Source organism: Notamacropus eugenii, chromosome 6, assembly GCF_028372415.1.
Source record: "Notamacropus eugenii isolate mMacEug1 chromosome 6, mMacEug1.pri_v2, whole genome shotgun sequence".
Taxonomy (NCBI): domain Eukaryota; kingdom Metazoa; phylum Chordata; class Mammalia; order Diprotodontia; family Macropodidae; genus Notamacropus; species Notamacropus eugenii.
In genome coordinates this window covers 280973423-280995621 of record NC_092877.1, presented here as the reverse complement: position 1 = coordinate 280995621, position 22199 = coordinate 280973423, and the positions used below count along the sequence as shown (strand labels likewise).

Here is a 22199-nt window from a genome sequence, read left to right as displayed (position 1 = left end):
GATTGGGGATAATTTGGATTAATTAAATAATTGTTATATAATTGGAAGACTAGATATGACTTGGAGGACTGATAGTCTCTTTACTGAATGAGAACATTAGAGCTGAAAATGTTCTTAGAAATCTAATCCCACCGTTTTTGCTTACTTCTTTGTTGGTATGTGTCATTCTGGAAAAGGAAGTAATTACCAATTTTCATATATCTATCTATATATATCTATATCTGTATATCTATCTATCCATCTGGATATAGGTATATAGACACATAGCTTGATGGGATAATAGGAGTAATCTAGTCCAACCTCTTCATTTTACTCATAGGTCAAATGAGGTCCAGGGAGGTTAAGGGAATTACTTAAAATCACACAGACGTTAAGTGGCAGATCCAGGATTTGAGCTCAGGTCCTGGGAATCTAAGTTCAGCACTTCTTTCATGGTACTAGGCTGCAATAAACGTGGGAATGTGAACATCTAAAAAAAAGCTTAATGTAGTTGATAGAATTTGGTATATTTGAAAAAAGCAATCCAATAGACGGAGTCATTTAAAATCTTTTTTGAAATGAACATAGCTTTCAAGGAAGAAAGGAAAGCATAGTTGGATATAAAGGGTGATTTATGATTTATGTCAGTCTTGCACATGTAATTCTGTATTTGTTTTGAAAACTCCAACCTATCTTGTGCAGAATTGTCAGATTAATCTTTATGATAAGTACCTTAGAGAATTAGAAAATATAGTGCTTTGTGAGGTATGAGGGTGAACGTTGTTATAGATAGGGATATCAAGGAAGATTTCCTGACTGAGGTGGCATTTAATTTTCACTCTAAAAGGTACATGTAGGGGGGATGGTTGGTAATTAAATAGATAAAGAGAGAGGAGAGATGACATTTGAGACGTAGGAGATAGTATGAATGTACAGACAAGAGAACATGTATGGTATTTTTTAAGGGTAAAGAATAGTTAAGTTTGTATGGGGCATAGAGAATGTGGAGTGCTGAATTATAAAGACCAAAAGTTACGACTGAGCCAGATCATTGAGAGTTTTGAATGATTAACTATAAAGACTGAACTTCATAACATAAGTATACAAAGAAATAGCTACATTATAAAAATGACACAAAATGGGAAAATGATTAATTCATGGGGAAAAGTTAAAAATCTAAAGACTAATCTTTGAACCTGCAAGGGTTCAGACATTCTATGGTCTGGGGATTTAATAATAATGGAAACTATTATCAATGCTGGGTTCATTTTTGGTTATTAGTTATTGGTTAAGGCTTTTGAAGATGACTTGGGTATTTTAAAATTTCTACTCTTTTCATTCTGCGATGCCAATAATATACCTTCTTCCATAACCTCTTATTCTTAAGTACATATTATAATAGGAAGTACAAACATAAAGACATTTTTCTCTTTGTATCAACTGAAAGAAGCTAAAGTATATTTTAAAACTCTTTATCTGAAATTTATCGATTGCTGTCTGAACTTCTTTTGTCAACTTGTTCTATACCTTTTGATAGATTTAGTCATTCCTTCAACATGATACTCAGAGTAGCAAATTGACTGGTCAGTCATATGAATGAGGCAGGAACTCATTTTCCCATGGATCCTCTGCTTAAGGGAATGCTTTCTAATTGTAAGGTAACAATAAATCTTGTTTTAAATTTTTTTAAAAAAAATGTATATATTTAAAGCATATGAAGCTGTTGTTTTCTTTATTACATACAAACAGTAAAGGAAAAAAAACCAAAATTATAGGTGTCTTTTTGGAGGCTAAAAGGTGAGGTACAGCATCAGCACATCCCCAAGTTCCAAAAAGTGACATTACAATGGCTATTTACATTAAAAAAAAGAAATCACATCTGTCTAATTTATCAGAGCTCTGATGGATAAGCTTGGAGACAAAGGGAAACCAATGGAAATGATCCACTTAGATTTTCATAAGGTCTTTGATAAAGGTCTCTACCAAAGATTATTGCAAAGAACCAAGCCACCACTTGATTGAGGGTGACAGTTTTGAAATGGATAGAGAAGTAGCTTAAAGACAGAAAAAAAGATGAGGATAAATAGATCTTTATGTAGAAAGTTATAAAGTATGTTAATTCCTCAAGGATCATTTAAAATACTTTTAACTACTCAATGGTACCACTTTATAGTTATCAGGCTCCATTGTTAATAAAATCCAAAATTCTATAGCCACATGTTCACCTTGGTGGTTATGTGCTCTACCCAACATCAGTGAACTACTGGGAATAGCCACCGATCTTCTCAATGGTTTTTAGACAGATAGCTATCCCCTAGCTCTGCCTCCTCCCTTTCTGGGGGGATGATTGGGTGGGGAAGTGATTATCGTCTTCATCCAGGCTTGCAATATGGAGTATGTAGAGGTATTTTATTATACCATTATGGTTCATATTGTTCCTACCCATTGGGAAATTGCCCTTTTTCTATTTTTGTTGTCTTTCAATGGACTTTAATAACATATCAACCAAGTAATTATTCAGTTAGTTAGCAATTATGATTATAATTATTAGTAGTAAGCTCTTGGTAGGAAGGTGGGAACCCCATCTTCTACCATTTCCTATCTAACAATGTGTTAGGTGCTGGGATACAAAAGAATTGACATATAATAGTTACTTATTAAATGCTCATTATGTTGAATTGTCTTAACTTAAAAGAAATTCTGCCCTCAAAGACCTTACATTTATATATACATGACACAATGAAGACAACCACACAAGTATAGCTTAATTGTGTACATTTCTTTACTTGTAACTAAAGAATGAAAAAGAAAAAAAATACCTGAAAACTAGATACATCAAACAAACCTGAAGGCTGGGCACCTGTAGCTGCTGCTACATCTAAGCAGTCTAAAACTAGACCACAGGCATGGTCTTACACCGAGGAGTTCAAGGAATTAAACTCAGATATTTAGATTCAGATCTACCCATTAATTGCTTCAAGGTTGTTCCACTTACCTCCAAATCTCTTAGAGCATCAATATCTAGTTGCTTGTGAACATATTACCTCAGGGACTCAGGACTAAGAATCACTGTTATGTTTTTCCACTACACTTTTCAGTTACCACTACCACCACCTTTTACCACAGTATTTACCACAATATTATAAGCTAGTATTTCTGATTCTGCTTTCTGACAGCGTAACTCCATCAGAAGGACTATTTGAGACTCTGACTTCTCCTTGATGCTTGCTAATTACTAGCAGAAGGCAGGTCTTCACTAAAGGGCAGACCCAATGCGTACAATACCTCTATCTCCCAAAAGCCTATTCCTAGTTCAGATCTGCCTCTCTTTGAATAAAAATCTTTGATTCTTTCTTCCTTGGTAGCTCAAAGCTTTGAGGGAATTTCTGGCCTTCCTCCTGAAGATAAGAAGTCCACACTAAGTATCTAAAAATAAAAGTTTTGAGCTTTTGGTCTTATCCTAAGAATGTGATCTGGAAGATTGTTCCTGAATACTCCATGGTAATTTTGACCAAAATGTCAATGAATTTTGGGTATGATCCTTCCATAGTCCACTTGTACTCAGAATACTGAATTGTTAGATATTATTAGATAATGAAGAACTAGAGAGGGTCTAGAGAAGGAAAACAAAACAATCAAGGAATGATTGGAGAGATGAGGGTTGTCTGCTTATAAACATAGATTTTTAAAAAATTTCATCAAGGTACTCCAAGATGGAGAAAGTATCTGACTGAAACATATGAAAAAACGAAAAGTGTAGAGAATATGAATACAGACTTGTTGAATAAATCCTGAAATACCAGAATAAAGGAGCATCCTTTGAAAATTGAGTACGGTAAGTATTGAACAAATAAAAGGAAGCACTGTTTCATACCTTCTCTCAAGGGGTGGCACCATCAAGGAAAAAAAAAATGAATTCCAAAAAGGTTTAGACAGATTTATGAATGATGGAACAATGTTCCTAACCTTTAAGGCTCACATCAGGGAATACAAACATGCATTCCCATGAAACAAACATATGCAAAGGACTCTGTTTTGCAACAGAAGATTAACCATGCATCTGACCTGGCATAACAGTTTTTGTCTTCTGTAATTTTAGACAGACACTTGTCACTGATAAGTCTTAAAAAAATTATTGCCTTAAAAAAGTTTAAGTGATGCCATCTACAAACCATTTAAACTGCAAGATAATATCAGCAATAAGAGATTCTAGAATGGAGCCCTGCTTGAGGTAATGTTTTCTTTTAGACAAATTCACTGAGCAGAACATGTGGCTATAACATCAGTATAATGCTAATTACTTCCTCTGTGGTGTGCCAAGCTAGGGAGACAAGAAGAACGTTGGGCAGAAGATGCTTTACCTAATGTATTCTCTACCTTTCCACAGTTATCAGATCATCTGAGCATGTTGTTATCAGAAACAGGAAACCTTTAAAATATCAGTGAAAGTTTTATGTTCTACCCAAGGCAAAGAGGAAAAGCTACAAATAGGAATCATTCCATGATCCAAACAGAGAATCTTTATATGTGTATGATTCATAAAGGTTACTAAAAGAACAAATAAAGTAAATAAGTGAAGAAATACTGTGAGATAAGATGAGGGAAAAATATTTCCATTTGGCAAGAAATAGCATCAAAAACATTGAAAACCACAAAATATATATCTTTACATGAATATTAACCATTTAATTTTTTAAACCACTCTATGATGAATACAAATTAATGGCTATAATGAGATCAAAAGAACCTAAAAATTCTTTTGGTAAACATTTTAATTACTTAATGCACAGAGAAATATGGCACCCTGGGGCAACAACAATTTAGAAAAAATTGCAAAGTCTTATGGAGAAGGATAGTGGAAGACTACAAGGAGACTCATCTAATAAAAATGTGAGATGTGTTGGAGGGAAAAAGTAGTTTAACAATAACTTGGTGAGAGATCCCACCTAGCAGAGTCAAGCTGAGGACAAGGAGAATAAACCTGTATCTATAAATGAGCAGATGAAGATGAAAAAGATGTATAAGTATTTTCATATCAAGCTTTTAAATCACAAATAGCCATCATATTTTGAGTTTAACATAGATATACTTCTCGAAGTAGAAATGCACTGAAGAAAACAAAGACCGGAAAAGTATCTAGACTAGACTGTATATAAATAAAGGAGGTTAATTTTGGAGGTCACATAGTCAAAGATATTGAAGGATTTATACTGGACATATGAAGGGAAAATACTAAAGGTAAGGAAAAATGTCTTGAACTTTATTAATAGCTAATATTTACATAGCATTTCCAATGTACTAAGCACTTTACAATTATTATCTCATTTGATCCTTGTAACAACCCTGAGAGGTAGGTGCTATTATTATCCCCACTTTATAGATGAAGAAACTGAGGCAGACATTAAATGACTTGCCCATGATTACAGCTAATGATCTGTCTGAGGCTAGATTTGAACTCAGCTGCCCTATTTTTTAGCTTTAATTTTGCGCTTAATAAAAAGATGATAGAGCATGACCGAGTAATATATGCTTACTTTATCATCTATATAACATTTTAATGAAATAAATTTACACATGAATTGATGGAATCCTTGCTGAAGATATTAGGAAGAAACAGGAAAGCTTTTGAAAGTGACAATCCACAATAGATCATATCTTCACCATCAATTGCCTAAAAATTACAGAGAACACAAAACCTTACTGTGCTTATTGTTTTGTTTTGTTTCACTATAAAAAGGCATTTAATTTGGATAGAGCAAAATGTCACCTTAAAAACTGTTTTCTAAAGAGTTTCAATGCATATGTCAAAATAATTACAAAATTCCCTGAAAAATGAATAATATAAATAACCTTGTTGAAGAACTCTTGATTATTGATGATTGGTATAAATGATGGAGGGGTATGTTTGTTACAGGTTTTCACCACTGTTACGGAAATCTTGTGCAAAGACTGAGTCAAAAAGAATTTTCTTTAGATTGAGAGATCCAAATGAGACTCCTCTTTGTGAGTGATTACATCAAGTCCCAAAATATTGCAAAGTTTTCTAAACGAGATTCATAATGACTAAAGTGTTCGGTCTAATTATCCACACAGGAAAAATCAAGTGGGATGAAAAATGTCAGTAGTCCAGACTCTGCTAGATGGTTGGGTGGATGGACAGTCTATAAAGCTCATCTATCTGTTCTCTGTCTCTGTCTCTCTATCTTTCTCTCTCTTCCCTTACCCGTTCTCTCCCTCCTTCTCCCTCCTTCTCTCCCTCCTCTTCTCTGTCTCTCCTTATTATGCATATATTTTCTGTAATATTGGTCTAGTACATATCTATATCATCTCTCTCTGTATCTGTTTCTTTATCTCTGTCTTTACCATCGCTCTCAACGTCTGTCTAGATATATCTCTTTCTGTATCTAACTATATCTACATGTCCTGGACCAACACTCTAGTACTATTCATTTGGGCCACAGATACAAATACAGAGAGATAGAGATAATATAGATATGTTTTTGGACACACATGCAAACACACACATTTATGTATATTAAATATTGTATAAGATATATAATGCACATACATTCCATGGTATTATGTTATATGTGCATTATATAATTAATATATACAGTATTCTACAGTATTAATCCAATACATATGGATCATAGGTATATGCAATGATGTACATGTATACACACATATATATATACATACACAGCCATAAATACATTCTCTATAGGCTCTGTATATATGTGTGTATGTATGTATACATTCATATATGTATGTGTGTGTATGTGTGCATGCCTGTAATGGTAATTTAAATGGGAAAATCTTTCCCGTTAATTAATAAGCCCATGTGATATCCCTGGGTCACATGGAAGTCCGAATCACATGGCACCTGTGATGGGAGGAGTTTGATGAATGGATAGAACAGGAAGAGGCTGAGCTGGAGCACAGCTGAAAGGAAATTTGGTGAGAGTCTAGGCAGAGCTAGGAAGGACGCAGGCAAGCAGACAGGTAGGCTGGGAGTGTTTGTTTGTTTGTGGGAAGGCCCTGCCATGAGGAGGGCTTGGGGATGGTGTTCTCTGCATTGTTATTGTGTATAGATTTTTGTTACTATGATGGATTTGGCTTTCTGGTGTCTGAATAAATGTTTTGATTCTGTCTTCTATATGGAGAGTCTGTTGCTTATTCTCTTCCTCATTCCTATATATGTTCTCTCCTTACATGCATAATGGGCTATCTATCACACTTTCATAGTTTGGAACACAGGAATGCTTTATAGTACTTGTTTTTTTCCTGGATAAGTAATTACATCACACCCTTTAGAGGGATTTTGAATCTCATTTTGAAAGCTCTGCAATGTTGTGGGGCTTGATGTAATCACCATGCTGTCATTCACAAAGAAGAGTGTCTATTGAATCTCTCAATCTAAAGGGAGTTCTTTTAAAAGGACATGTACATATGAACACATATACATATTATTTTTATGTGTGTTTATATATATACATACATAATACACACACATATATATGTATATAAACTTTATCAACTATCCATACAAAAGTTTCTCTGCCTATCATTTCTAAACTATAGGCATTTTTCTACCCCTTTGATTTTTCCCATGTATCTATTCATCTATCTATCTATCTATCTATCCATCCACCTATCTATCCATTGAACTATCTCAGCACTGAAGATGGATAATGGCTTGGGCACAAAATTGAATTGCACAGGAGGAGAAGAGCAAGCTTAATTGTCTTTGCAAAATTGCAAATTTCTTTTAAAGCCTTCAAGCTTCCCTTCAAAAAAAAAGGTCCATCTTTTTAATGCCAGTATTCTTCTGGTGATATGATACCACTACAAGTCATTAAATTCTATAATTTTTGAAGAATTAAAGATTAGCCAAAAAGCACTGGATAAGTTTGTAGTTAGAGAAAGTGGACTTCAATACTTTGCTAAAATGTATTTATGCAGAAAAATTACTCCAAAGGAAGTCATCCAATAAAATATATGACTGAAAAAGATGAGCTTATCAGGATAGTAGGATAACCACTGGACAGCTTGTGTGTCCTTGCAATGTAAAGAGGGGGCAAGGAAGGTCCCTCACTCTTGTGTGTTTTCTCTGGTGGTGAACTAATGGGAAAACATGAAATGTCTCTCAGATCTTGCAGATAAGGATGTGTTGCAAGCTCCATTGCTTGAGGAAGTACTCATATTGATGAGATCACAGATCTATTATTCTACTGGAAGTGCACTGAGTTAGATTAAGCATAATACAGTTGTAATTGTAGTCCTGCATCGCATGACTGAGAAGCGTTGGAGAAGCCAGCCATTGCACATAGCAGCAGATTAGCCCATCTTTTACATTTATGGCTGCAGTTTGGGAAAGAGCAGATAGCTTTCTCCTCCACCTGACTCTTCTCCCTCATATCAACCTGACCTTTCAACTTCAAGATTTTCTAAAAAGTAATTTGCACCAAATTGCAAAGAGTGATCTGTTGGGGGGTGGGGGTGGAGCCAATATAGCAGAGGAGTAGGATGGACCTGTTCTAGCTCTATCCCCATAGTCCATAAAATACCTGTAAAAATGACTCTAAACAAATTCTAGAGCAACAGAAGCCACAAAACAACAGAGTGAAAGAGATTTTTCAGCCCAAGGCAGCCTGGAAAGCCAACAGGAAAGGTCTATTACATGGGGCTTGGACCAGAGCACAGTCCAAGCTTGGCCACTTGACACAGTGTGGTAGGGACAGGACTAGAGCAGGCTTCTGGGCACAGAATCATGGACAGCAGCTGTGGTTCCCAGATTCCTCAACCCACAAATGCCATAGATAGCTTCAAAGGTCAATGAGAAAGCTCTTTCACCTGGGTGAGAAGGGAACACAATCTGGCCCTGACCACAGGGCAGTGGCAGTTGCTGTGGCAGCAGTGTCCATGAGCAGAAAGCCCTCAGCCTAAAGACCCTGGGGGAATTGAGCAGCTGATCTGAATCTCAACCCTGAGTGGTGGCCTTGGAGTGAGGAAGAGTGCTAGTGTGGTGGAGCAGTGGAGTCTCTGGAGAGGGAGTTATACTCACAGATCCTGGGCAGAAAAGCCTGTGGTTGCTTCCAGACCAGAGCTCAGTCCAGGAGAAGAGCAAACTCTTCTCCCTTGATTGTGACACGTTGGAGGAACTGAGAACTTACAGGTCCCTAAAGTAAACCCTCCGCTTGACAAAGGACTCTAAAGTCAAGTAACTGTCTGGGAAAATACAAAAAAAGGTAAAAAATATAGAAGATTATTTTCCTGGTGAACAGGTATTTTCTTCCATCCTTTTAGATGAGAAAGAACAAAGCATACCATCAGAGGAAGACATCAAAGTCAAGGCTTCTGTGTCCAAACCCTCCAAAATAAATTTGTAATGGTCTCAATCCATGGAAGAGCTCAAAATGGATTTTGAAAATTAAGTAAGAGAGGTGGAGAAAAAATTGGGAAGAGAAATGACAGCAATGCAAGAAAATCATAAAAAGTTAGTCAACAGTTTGCTGAAAGAGACCCAAAAAATGCTGAAGAAAATAGCACCTTTAAAAATAGACTAACCCAAATGGCAAAAGAGGTCCAAAAAACCAATGAGGAGAAGAATGCTTTAAAAAAGCAGAATTAGTCACATGGAAAAGAAGGTTCAAAAGCTCACTGAAGAAAATTGTTCTTTAAAAATTAGAATGGAGCAGTTGGAGGCTAATGACTTTATGAGAAACCAAGAAATTAAAAAATAAAACCAAAAAATGAAAAAAATAAAAGCCAATGTGAAATATCTCATTGGAAAAACAACTGGCCTGGAAAATAGATCCAAGAGAGACAATTTAAAAATCATGGGACTGCCTGAAATCCATGATCAAAAAAGAGCCTAGATATCATCTTTCATGAAATAAGGAAAACTGCCCTGATATTCCAGAACCCGAGGGTAAAATAAATATTGAAAGAGTCTACTGATCACCTCCTGAAAGAGATCCAAAAAGAAACTCCTAGGAATATTGTAGGCAAATTTCAGAGTTCTCAGGTCAAAGAGAAAATATTGCAAGCAGCCAAAAAGAAACAATTTGAGTATTGTGGAAATACAAGCAGGATAACACAAGATCTAGCAGCTTCTACATTAAGGGGTTCAAAGGTTTGGAATATGATATTTCAGAAGTCAAAGGAACTAGGATTAAAACCAAGAATCACCTACCCAGCAAAAATGAGCATAATACTTCAGGGGAAAATATGGTCATTCAATGAAATAGAGGACTTTCAAGCATTCTTGATGAAAAGACTAGAACTGAATAGAAAATGTGACTCTCCCACACAAGAACCAAGAGAAGCATGAAAAGGTAAACAGAAAAGAGAAATCATAAGGGACTTACTAAAGTTGAACTGTTTACATTCCTCCATGGAAAGACAATATTTGTAACTCCTGAAACTTTTCTCAGTATTTGGGTAGTTAGAGGAATTATATACATATATGTAGACAGAGGACAGAGGGTGAGTTGAGTAGGAAGAGATCATATCTAAAAAAATAAAATTAAGGGGTAAGAGAGGAATATATTGGGAGGAGAAAGGGAGAAATAGAATGGGGCAAATTATCTCTCATAAAAGAGGCAAGAAAAAGCCTTTTCAATGGAGGGAAAAAGCAGAGAGGTGAGAGCAAAAAAAGTGAAAATTACTTTCATCACATTTGGCTTAAGGAAGGAATAATATGCACACTCAATTTGGTATGAAAGTCTATGTTGCACCTCAGAAAATTAGGGGAGAGTGGGATAAGTGGGGTGTGGAGGGATGATAGAAGGGAGGGCAAATGTGCAGAAGGAGTAATTGGAAGTAAACACTTTTAGGGAGGGACAAGGTCAAAAGACAGAATAGAATAGATAGGAGGCAGGACAGGATGGATTGAAATATAGCTAATCTTTCACAATATAACTATTATGGGAGTTTTTGCATGACTACATATGTATAGCCTGTATTGAATTTCTTGCCTTCTCAGTGGGGATAGGGAGGGAGGGAAGAAGGGAGAGAAGTTGGAACTCAAAGTTTTAGGAACAAATGTTGAGAATTGTTTTTGCATGCAACTGAGAAATAAGAAATACTAATGGGGTATAGCAATCTATCTTGCCCTAGAAGAAAAGAGAGAAGATGAGGGAGGTGTGTGATAGAAGGGAGTGCAGATTGGAGGTGGGGGTAATCAGAATACATGATGTCTTGGGGTGGGTGGAGGGGAGAGATGGGGAGAAAAGTTGAAACTCAAAATCTTGGGGAAATGAATGTTAAAAACAAATACATAAATTTTAAAAAATGTTATCTATTAGTTATCCTAGCAGGATATTATTGTAATTATTATTGTAATTATTAATATTATTAACCTTGACATTGGCTAATGTCAAATCTTAAGAACAGAGGATTACTCATTAATTTTGCTTTGAAATGTTATAGAGATTCCTAAAACAGTAATAATAGTTCTTTTTTAAACAATATTATTTTAATAATAATGATGCTTAAAACTTTTTTTGCATTTGACCTTTCTTGTGGATGTTTCAGTAAGTTTGATCATATATAAGTAAATAGATTTGGAATTAATCCTCAGAAACATAACACTGTCAAGAAAGAGAAAATGCAAACATTTATTTCCTAAGTTGACTTTTACCCTTTTCCCTCCTTTATTAGTCTTAGCTAATGGTCTCTCATGACCAGAATGAATGATTGAACTCTATTGGTATCTATTAAGTCATTTTTCCCTTTGTGAGATTATTCTTTACTTTTTTTTTAAGCTTCTTATACTTTTCTTCTGATATTAGGAACTTAAGCTTCAATGTCCCTCATTTTTTAAAACTCTAGTCAATTTTATTAGTTTATTCCAATATATATATAATGCTTTATGGTTTGCAAAGCCCATGAAATAAATAACACAAATATGGTTGGCACCATTTTACAGATGAGGAAACTGAAGATTAGGTTGAGTCCTGTGAACAGGTGGCTCATAATCATTAGAATGTGATTTGAACCCAGAATGGCTGAGTATGTCAACATTCTTTTTATTATACTACTACCCTTCTTTTCTTCAAAGCTATGTTTTATAATTGTATTGAATTTTCTGGTAACCCTTTAATCTTTAAGTCTTTTTTGCTGGCAAGCATTTCTAGAAACCACTCAACAAATTATTCAACTGCTTCTTACACTTACTCTGGCAAAGTGATCAAGTCCAAATGCATAACTAACTACAAATGAGAGTCTAAGTACACCAGGGATGGCATGTCTGATTCACTTGCGGGTGTGAAACAGACAGGAATAGAACTTCCCTTTGAAATCAAATTGTCAAATCACATACTAGGTTCATGTTTTATCGGCTGTAGCAAGGAAAGTAGTGCAGTAATGAGATGGTGTGCTAATTTCAGGTGCTGTAAATACGCTAATTTTACATTAACAGCCTTTAAATTGCTAAACCTAAGATCACATCTAATGCTTAATTTAAGAATGAGTCTCTTTTTAGTGTGAGATGGGACTATTAGCGTAAGGACAGGATGTAGACAGAATTACTATATTCCTTTTATACACAGTGAAATGTGTTAGAATAATGGTAACGAATATTTAATTCCAATGATTCAAATCTCTGGGCAAGATTTCGACTTTGGTTACTGTATGCCTGCCTTCCATTGGTGGTGGCAATGAGTGGGAGTGTGGTGGTGGTGATGGTGGGGTATGTGTGTGTGTGTGTGTGTGTGTGTGTGTGTGTGTGTGCCTGTGTGTGAATTCAGTGGGTGTGATGCACAATGAGCATGTGCAATGAAAAACTTAACCTGTTTGAAATTGATTGGAGTCACTGATGTTACATTTAGTACGTCAGATGATAGATGCTAATTATAAGGTGTTACTGAATTAAAGGAATGGGGAGTGTATGGACTAATTGAGGTTTTGGCATTTTCACATTTCAGGCTGCATCTACTTCTTTTGTTTAAAAAAATGCTGAGTGTTTGAAAATAAAATGTAATGTATGAACTTGAATATTTTTTTCCTTACTTTATGTCATGAGGGAAGCATTACATAACTTGTGAGGGTATATTTTAATCATTTGCTTGTGGTCTGAGAAAGTTTTTTTTTTCTTTAATCAAACATACAGTCTCTTTACCAATTGAGCTGTTTACCTTTATAACTATATAAATTAGCCTTCTAATTTCCAGGAACAGTAAATGGCTTAATTCCTTGCTAATGTTCTTCATGAAACTAATTAACCTATTGGCCTTAATTATATGTTTTCTTTTAATTTAAAATTGATTTACAAAAGAATATTCCTTTTGGGATTGCTTGGCATAGCAGGATACACTCTAAACTAATCTGTAGCTTTATATAGGTAATAACATGAATTTGAAGGCTACCCTGACTTGTCACTTTTAATCACAATGATGCTCCATAGGCTCTTTGGGAGTTTGGAAGGGCTAGTGGCTTCTAAGTCAAGCAGGGTGTGGCAGAAGAAGGATGAAGGCATTTCATAAAGTGCCACGGAAAGTTGCTACTGGTAGAGAAGACCAACAGTAAAGGAACCACCAGTAGCCTGGAGAAGCCTGGACAATTTCAGAAATATATTTTTTGAAGTTACTCAAAGCTACAGGAAGATGACAGAGATAGAAGGAGATGAGAAGATGAAAGAAACATTTGGAAAAAGTCTGGAAAGAGGAAAGGGCACTGGAGGAAATAGGCAATCAAGGTAATCTGCACAGGTCTAAAGAAGATGAGAACAACGACAATATCAAAAATGAGTCTCATCCTTGGAAGTGTATTTTTTGCAACTTTTGAAATGACTTGTTGATTAGACATGGTTCTAACTGTAATAAGCTTCATTAGTGAATCACAGCACTCTGCAGTAATAACCTGATTTATTAATTCTCTAGCTCTTGTGGATAGCATTTAAAATGGGCCAATAATTGCTTGATTTTCAAGTGGGTAAAAGATTTTATCAATTTGGGAGTTCCCTCCAATAGGGCAGATGAAAATCCATTCATGGACTGTTTTCAAGAGTCCTGTGGGACTCCTGCTCATGCCCTACCCAATGTTCACCCTTTCAGGGAGGCACCTAATGTGCTATAATACTTCCTCACTTTCTCTTGACATTGCAAGTCTATCATGGGGACACTGCTTTCTAGCTGATATACCTAATTCTCATTTTTTTAATTTTATTTTTTATTTATGGGATAAAACAAGCATTTCCATAACATCATTATTTTCTCTTCCTAGCATAAAATTCCTCGATAATGACTTTTATTCCTTGGCATTCCTTGCTGATTGTGTTGCAGTCTATTCACACCTTTCCATTGCCCCTCTGGGTGATGTTCCATTTTAGCTCTTCAGAAGCATCTGTATTCACTGTCTTGCTGCCATATAGCAATAGCAGTAAAACATTAGGACTGAAATAATGGATCTTGAGGGGCGGAGCCAAGATGGCGGAGTAGAAAGATGCACATACACATAGCTCCGAACCCACAACCCACAGAACGGCTAGAGGGGACCAACTCACGGTGAATTCTGCACCCAGAGGCCATGGAATATTGGAGCGAGAGAGATTTCTGTTCCGGAGAGACCTGCAAACCTCTCGCGGGGGGTCCTTCACGCTGCGGACTGGGCGCCGGGACTGGGAGCAGAGGGCAGCCCTGCAGTGGCCGTGACACCGTGAGAAAAAGATCCGAGCGGGCTATGGGGATGGGGTCTCCAGCTGCCGCGCGGGTCCCTCCACCCACAGAGGGACCTGCGAACCTCTCGCAGAAGGTCCGTCGCGCTGCAGACGCGGAGCCCAGCCCAGACCTGCGGCGGCCGTGGCTCCGAGAGGTACAGATCCGAGCAGGCTTCAGGGACGGGATCTCCAGCGGCGGCCCGGGCCCCTCCACCCACAGGTGATGGGGGTCGATGGGGGAGTCTCTTTGGCGGGTCGAGAGGGAAGTGGGGTGCCCCCATGGCTCGGGCCCCCCCAGGAGATAGAAGCTGAGAGGCAGCTGCAGACAGGGGCTCCCCAAGCGGGTGGGAGCCTGGATCCATTGTGGAAGGTCTGTACATAAACCCCCTGAGGGAACTGAGCCTGAGAGGCGGCCCTGCCCCGACCTGACCATCTGAACTTAATTCTCACACTGAATAGCAGCCCTGCCCCCGCCAAAAGCCCTGAGGCGGGAAGCAGCATTTGAATCCCAGTCCCCAAACGCTGGCTGGGAGGACCAGGAGGTGAGGTGGGTTTGCGGAGAATATTCAGAGGTCAAGCCACTGGCTGGGGAGAATGCCCAGAAAAGGGAAAAGAAATAAAACTATTGAAGGGTACTTTCTCGGAGAAAAGACACCTCCTCCCTTCCTTTCTGAGGAGGAAGAACAATGCTTACCATCAGGCAAAGACACAGAAATCAAGGATTCTGTGTCCCAGCCCACCCAATGGGCTCAGGCCATGGAAGAGCTCAAAAAGAATTTTGAAAATCAAGTTAGAGAGGTGAAGGAAAAACTGGGAAGAGAAATGAGAGGGATGAAAGAGAAGCATGAAAAGCAGATCAGCTCCCTGCTAAAGGAGAATCAAAAAAATGTTGAAGAAATTAACACCTTGAAAACTAGCCTAACTCAATTGGCAAAAGAGGTTCAAAAAGCCAATGAGGAGAAGAATGCTTTCAAAAGCAGAATTAGACAAATGGAAAAGGAGATTCAAAAGCTCACTGAAGAAAATAGTTCTTTCAAAACTAGAATGGCACAGATGGACGCTAAGGAGTTTATGAGAAAGACAGATATCACAGAACATAGCGAGAAGATTGGAAAAATGGAAGATAATGTGAAATATCTTATTGGAAAAACAACTGACCTGGAAAATAGATTCAGGAGAGACAATGTAAAAATTCTGGGACTACCTGAAAACCATGATCAAAAGAAGAGCCTACACATCATCTTCCATGAAATTATCAAGGAAAACTGCCCTGAGATTCTAGAACCAGAGGGCAAAATAAATATTCAAGGAATCCACAGAACACTGCATGAAAGAGATCCAAAAAGAGAAACTCCTAGGAACATTGTGGCCAAATTCCAGAATTCCCAGGTGAAAGAGAAAATATTGCAAGCAGCTAGAAAGAAACAAATCAAGTATTGTGGAAATACAATCAGGATAACACAAGATCTAGCACCCTCTACGTTAAGGAATCGAAGGGAATGGAATAGGATATTCCAGAAGTCAAAGGAACTAGGTCTAAAACCAAGAATCACCTACCCAGCAAAACTGAGTATAATACTTCAGGAGAAAAAATGGTCTTTCAATGAAATAGAGGATTTTCAAATTTTCTTGATGAAAAGACCAGAGCTGAAAAGAAAATTTGACTTTCAAACACAAGAATGAAGAGAACCATGAAAAGGTGAACAGCAAAGAGAAGTCATAAGGGACTTACTAAAGTTGAACTGTTTACATTCCTACATGGAAAGACAATATTTGTAACTCTTGAAACATTTCAGTATCTGGGTACTGGGTGGGATTACACACACACACATGCACACACGCACACATACATAGAGACAGAGTGCAGAGAGTGAATTGAAGAGGATGGGATCATATCTTAAAAAAAAATGAAATCAAGCAGTGAGAGAGAAATATTGGGAGGAGAAAGGGAGAAATTGAATGGGGCAAATTATCTCTCATAAAAGAGGCAAGCAAAAGACTTATTAGTGGAGGGATAAAGAGGGGAGGCAAGAGAAAAACATGAGGTCTACTCTCATCACATTCCACTAAAGGAAAGAATAAAATGCACACTCATTTTGATAGGAAAACTTATCTCACAATACACGGGCAGGGGGACAAGGGCACAAGCACGGTGGGGAGGAGGATGGAGGGGAGGGCATGGGGAGGAGAATGCAATCCGAGGTCGACACTCATGGGGAGGGTAAGTATCATAAGAGAATAGAAGTAATGGGGGACAGGATAGGATGGAGGGAAATATAGCTAGTCCTATACAACATAACTAGTATGGAAATCATTTGCAAAACTACACAGATTTGGCCTATATTGAATTGCTTGCCTTCCAAAGGGAAGGGGTGGAGAGGGAGGGAGCTAAAGAAGTTGGAACTCAAAGTGTTAGGATCAACTGTAATGTTCTTACCACTAGGAAATAAGAAATACAGGTTAAGGGGTAAAGAAAGCTATCTGGCCCTACAGGACAAAAGAGAAGACGGAGACAAGGGCAGAGAGGGAGGATAGAAGAGAGAGCAGATTGGTCACAGGGGCAATTAGAATGCTTGGGTTTGGGGGGGAGGGGATAAAAGGGGAGAAAATTTGTAACCCAAAATTTTGTGAAAATAAATGTTAAAAGTTAAAAAAAAAAAAAAAAGAAATAATGGATCTTTGTTTTCATGGGAAGCTTAGGGTCAGTAAAAGAGCTTTATAATTCCTGACAACAATCCATCCTGCCCTGCTCCTGCTGCTTCACCGGGTGCCCAATTTGTTATTCATCTATACTATCTGTTCCATACATATAGTCAGACAAATCCTACATGTGTCCAGCCAAATGGATGCTGAAAGGTGAGCAAGATATTTTCTATCTACTTGGTCTTTCTGTGTGAGTGGACAGACCAAACTCCACTGAGTGATTACAGATCTCTGTGCAGCTCTGCAGTGTTCTGGGAGTTGATGCAATTAGCACAATGTTGTCCTCCAAAAAAAGCATCCAGAGAACCTCACTACTGTTAGCTTAGTTAGCTTAGATTTTGGTCTACGGATAACCAGAGTGTGTGCTCATCTTTCATTGCCAAGGAAGACCATGCCATCAGAGAAATGATGACATGACTTGCACTTGACTTTGCTTTGAGTGAGGGAGGGCTGTGCAGGTCACCAGCCTCACTTCTTCTCCAGAGCCATCTGAATCCAGTGACTAGATATTCATCAGGCTGACTGGAGATGACCCAGGATGAGGCAATTGAGGTTAAGTGACTTGCCCAAGTGAGTGTCAAGTGTGTGAAGTGAGATTTGAACTCAGGTCCTCCTGACTCCTACACTGGTGCTCTATCCACTGCACCACCTAGTTGCCCCTTTGGTCATGGATAGGGTCGTACTCAATGCCTTTCCAGCATGGTAGAGCCTATCGGAACTTATGATCCATTGGCATACCTTGTGAGAATACAGGATCAGTCATTCCCATGCCACAGTGAAATATTAGGATGGGACTTTGTGGAGGAGGGCCAGTAATTAGTAAGGGTTTTAGGATTTAGGATTCATTTCCTACACATACTAGCTCATTTGTGGTCTTTTCTCTTGAAAAGTAGAAGTATTAAACATCTGCTAGCTAAATGAATGCAGCAACACTTTATTTGTTAAATGCCCATGATTTTCATTTTAATGAGAGTATTATTTCTGATTCGATCATTCATTGTCAGCAGTGACACCACAGAACTGATCCATAATATCTCATTGAACTTTAAAAACAAAAATGTATGTGGGATACAGATTTTAAAAGTCATCCCACCTGTCCGCATTTTCATGCACTCTGAGGACCTAAGTTATTTTTCCTGAAAGATTCACCTCACACCTGAGCCTCTTGTTCACACATTACTCTAACTCTGGTGTGACTGCTTACAGCTCAGTATTGATTCTATGTTCTCTGTAGGCTATCACCTATAGTCATCTGAATTGTATTTAAAACAAAGGTATCAGCACTTAAAGCCTTTCTGGTAGTCTCCTTATAGTAGGGCCACTATACCCAGCATGGAGAAGCTTAGGAGTAAGTAGTTTGATTGGGAGAAAGTACCTTAGTGTTCTGTTTTCCAGCCACACAGTGATTGTAACTTGGGTTAACTTGAGGCATATAACCCTCTTATACCTCATTTTTTCTTATTGTTAATAAAGGAGAAATTCTTCTTGAAATAATTAGCAAGCAGTAATGAATTTGTATCCTAAGTTTGCCATCTTTTGTTGAAATACAGTCAGAACAGCGCCTAAGACATGGGAACTGAGGATATTGATACTAAATCCAAACCTCTAAAAATTTATCTTGTGTAACTTTTGTGAATAATGTTTCCTAAGGACTGAGTGTACAAATTAACAGAACAAATCCATAACATAAATGATATACATTTACACAGATTTTCTAAAGATATTTACATAGATTTTCAAAAGTTCTATGCCTTCATTAATAAAGGTGCTTCTCCCACCAGTGCATTTCTATGCCACTGAAAACAGCAGCTGCTCATGTGGCTACCTTCTCCTGCAAAAAAATAGTGCCCTGCAAAGCCTCACTGAATTTAGCTCATCCATCTCTGCATCTTCATTTGAAGACTTTCCAGTTTGTAAGTGGTCCAGTGGAGCTGAGATACTGCCCATTTTCCTAACCACTGAAGGGTTCTTCTCAACTCTGCATTCATAGACCAGTTTTGAGTCCTGGGAAAGCTTGGCCATTACACAAAGGGATCAGGCTCTTTCTCTTACCTTTCTGGCTCCAAGCACTGCCATCTTACAACCCCAGGGAGAAAGTCCTTAAAGCTTAGATTCTGCTTATGTCTTTCGTCTTCCCAAAAAAAGAGTAGAAAGATATTTGATGTATAATCAGGTATGGGAAAAGTATTTATGTCAGCCAAACAGAGAAAGAAATACTAAACACATAAGACTCTAAAGCAGATTGAGAAAAAGCATTGCTACATGAAGCAATTTGACAGACTGCTGAACTGGTATTTCTCATTTAACTCCAACTCTGGACTGACCAAACAGTTCCCTCCAAGTCCATGGATTTTTAGCCAGCCCAGCATGAGGTCATGTTATTCCTTCCAGTGGTGGTCATCCTGTCTGATAAGGTAATTCATGCAGCTTTCAGTCTGCTCTGACTGACAGACGAGCCCTTCCAACTCAAGAAAAACCTCTGAGGCAGGAAATATCCATTTCAGTATCATTTATAGTCAGGAATGTCATATAAAGCAGAAAAGGGAGCCAAAGGAGCAAGGTACAGGCTCAACTTACCTCAAAGAACTTTACTTTAGCTATGGTGTTCACACTGATGGATGTTGCAATGTTGGAGAGAAAGGGCTGTATACCTCTTGTCTAACCTCTTACAATAATCCCAGAGAGGAAAAGTTGCTTGGCACATGTTCCAAAGATAGGAGGGAAGAGAATGAGTGGGCAGCATCCTGGGCTTTTATGGCTTTCAAAGGGCAGGGGGAAGACAATGGGACAGGCAACAGTTGTTGCATCATACCAACACACAAAGTCTTTCTGGAATTGAGTCATGTGTTACCAGAAATGGCCAAGAATCATATATCAGGATCTGGTAGAGTCTTGTTTCTACTTCAGCTTATATCACACTACTCTTTCCTTTTTTCTCCTTCCCCTTTCCCCTTCCCCTTTTACTTTGTCCTCTCTTCTCCTTTCCTCTCCTCTCCTTTTCAATTTGATAAAATATTGGATTTGGAGTCAGAGTTCCCAAGTTTATATTCTGAGCCAGTTCTTACAATTTCTTTAGGCAAGTTAATTAACCAACCTAGACCTCAGTTTCCTCATTTGGAAAATAGAGAGATTGGATTAGATGACTTGTTTCTAGTCTAAATTCTAAATTCACATACCTGGAAGAGAATTCCAATGGTATCTAGTCCAACTCACACCTGAACAATTCCCTAGCTATCTTGTCTTGAGCCAGGTCTTTTGTGTTTTTTGTGTTTCGTTTTTTATAGTTTGGGGTGGGGATGGGGTGGGAATTAGGGCTCAGTAATATGGATGATAAATTAGGATTCAGGACCTAAATTACTAAGGCAAATAAACAAAATGAACATATTTGTTTAAGAATATAAATTATTCATTTTTAGTACAAAGCCTATTTCCTTGAATTAGGTTCCCAGACTGCTTCCATCCCCACCCATTTCCCTATCACACACACAATATCCCTAACACTTTGTCTTTTATATTTTAAAGGCATGTCAAGGGAGGCTAGTTAAATGCCAGAGCTAATATCCTTGCTGTTTAAGGCAGAATTATGGTGCTCCAAAGTCAATCCTGATTTGAATTGTTTACAAAGTAAAGATAATGACCTCAGAGGTTAGTTTGAGTATTTTCCAGGAAAACCACTCACGCTGCCAAAAGAGCTGACCTTCCAGCCTGGAATGTGAGAAAATACAGCTATTACCTCACAGTTGCTCTCACTTTGCAAATGATTCCATCTGGGGTTATCAGGATTCTGTCTGTAGTTTGTTTTGAAGAGGCAGGTACATGACAGACCATTCTAGGGTTCAATACTTTTGTGTTTCATTGAGAAAGGTATTTTTAAGCCAGCAAGGGTGGCATTGAGTCAGAGAGTAAAGGGAAACAGTGTGTTAATTGGCACCATTGAAGCTTTGATCTGAAAGTATTGTGAATTTTTAATATATAGATGAATATAACAGTGAAAAAATTTCAATAAAAGAAGCAACAAATAGGAACTAGCTAATGATGAAAATCAACTGAAATGACGAAAAGGTATATGCTAAATACATAATGAAATAGGAAGAAGAAATGATGCCAGAAATTAAGGGAAAAGAAATGGTTGCAAAGTATTTTCCTTGAATTTAAGAGTTTGAAGGTACTTTTTTTCACCTAGCAAAAAGTTTATTAAATCATCTTTTTTTTTTAACACAGTTCATATCACATAAAACAATTCCAACTTTTGGTCAGGTGATACTTCTTTTAAAGCATTTACAATATAGACCACAAATGAATTTTTTTTAACATTAACCAACTAAGACCCAAATAATAACTATGTATGCTAGCTTCACAAGCCTTGACCTAATTGTCTCCACACTATAACTAAGAATTAAAGGACCCTAACTTATTGTTGTTGGTCTTAAGTTCTAAGACTAATAACTTAATTTTAGATTTGACCTGGGATGTTCCCCTACCAACAATCAATTTAAACAAATTTAAACAAAACAATTTAATAGATCTGGTATTAAGCTTACAAACCTTTTGCCTATAGGAAATTGTCACTAAGAGTAGGAACGTTTCAGGGAAACAATATCTCCCCAACTTCATGTCAATTCCAGGCAGGAGTAGATTATCAATTTGCATTCAGTCAGGCTTAGGTCTGCCAGATGTCAGTGGGGAAACTGAGTCAGGAGAATCCTACCTCAGCCCAGGCTGAACAGCCGCTCTCCCACCCTTCCCATGAGATCACGTTTTTCAGTTCATACCAGCATCTCACAGGCTTACTGGCATCATGGATTGGAGGCTCAGACCACCTTTCTTGCTATCCATACCTGGAGTTAGACTCAGAAGA

At 37.7% G+C, this 22199-nt stretch overlaps 1 long non-coding RNA gene across 1 annotated transcript in view; it reads right to left on the bottom strand.

The window, feature by feature from the left end:
- LOC140509500 (uncharacterized) overlaps positions 1-20271 on the bottom strand; it is a 66980-nt gene extending 46709 nt beyond the window's left edge. Inside the window, exon 1 of the long non-coding RNA XR_011968787.1 lies at positions 19919-20271. This is a non-coding gene — a long non-coding RNA (uncharacterized lncRNA). The remainder of the gene's footprint in view (positions 1-19918) is intronic.
- Between the last annotated feature and the right edge of the window lie 1928 nt (positions 20272-22199).